The sequence below is a fragment of the Chiloscyllium punctatum genome, chromosome 18 (assembly GCF_047496795.1).
Source record: "Chiloscyllium punctatum isolate Juve2018m chromosome 18, sChiPun1.3, whole genome shotgun sequence".
Classification (NCBI taxonomy): domain Eukaryota; kingdom Metazoa; phylum Chordata; class Chondrichthyes; order Orectolobiformes; family Hemiscylliidae; genus Chiloscyllium; species Chiloscyllium punctatum.
The window spans coordinates 49,978,482-49,979,759 of NC_092756.1; positions in this window are offsets into that span (position 1 = coordinate 49,978,482).

Below are 1,278 nucleotides of genomic sequence, written 5' to 3' on the forward strand. Positions count from 1 at the left end.
CTCACTTTTGGATGAGATGGCTTATAATTGAGTAATGTGACGAAAAAGACATGAGGGTGGCGTTGGCCAGAGTTAGTTGGGAGGGGAGTTGAATACGGAAATATGGTGAAGCAGCAATGACAGGAGTTTCTGGAGATAATTCAGCAGCACATCAGAAATTCATCCCAAGTAAGAATAAAGATATTCAGCGGAAGACAAGGCAGCCGTGCGTGATAACGAACTCAGGGACAGCATAAAAGTAAAAGAAAATGCGCACAGTGTGGTGAAGATTATTGGAATTCTAGACGATTACGAAGCCTATAAATTCCAGCACGGATAACTAAGAACAGCAAATGGCAGCGGAGGGTGAAATATGATATTATGCTTCTTAATCATGTAAAAGAACATTGAAACAGATTTTTAGACAGATAACAAGGAAGACAGGGAGTAAAGAACAAACAAAGGAATGTTGGAAAATAAAGCTTGAATAGTTGTGGGAAGCAATGGAATGGCTGAGGAATTGAATTCATTGCAACAGTCCTCACGGTGGAAGACACCAGCAAAATGTCAGAACTTCAAGACAGTCAGAGGGTAGAGGTGAGTATAGGGACCACCAGTAAGGAGAAGGAGCTGGGGAAGGTGAAGTTGGATCAATCAGGGAGACCAGTTGGAGAACACCCCGTAGTTCTGAAGAGATGCCGAAGGTGATTGTGGAGGCACTGCTGGTGAGCTTTCTGGAAATTTTGGAGAGCGGGGGGGACTGGCAAATTTAAGGAGAGAGGGACACAGAAGACAGGACATTACAAATGTCCAGGCAAGTTGAAACTGTTGTATAGAACCTCTGAATGGATCCTTACGTTTATGAATAGATGTGTGGAGTATAAGAACAAGGAAGTTCTGAAGTATATTGGACATGGTGTCATTAAGCTTCAACATAACAAGAGTTCCATTTACAATGCTATTGCGAACAGCAGACTTGAAAGTACGGTGAAAACAAAGGAAATCATTTCGAAGCAGACAGGAGCATTCGTGACAAAGAGACTGTTTCCTTGACCCTGTAGTGAGACTGTTGACATACGCTTGTCAGTAAACAGCTAAAATAAAACAAAATGTATAAAATGCACAACAAAATATGTTGCTGCGGATATAGCAATCATATGAAGCTGAAAAAGCAGAGCAGGTCAGACAGCATCCTAGGAACAGGAAAGTAAACGTTTCAGGCTGAAAGCCTTCATCAGGACTGGGCCGGGGAAGGGGAGCCGGGAAGCAAATAGAGGGAGGGGCGTGGGGCTGAAGGAA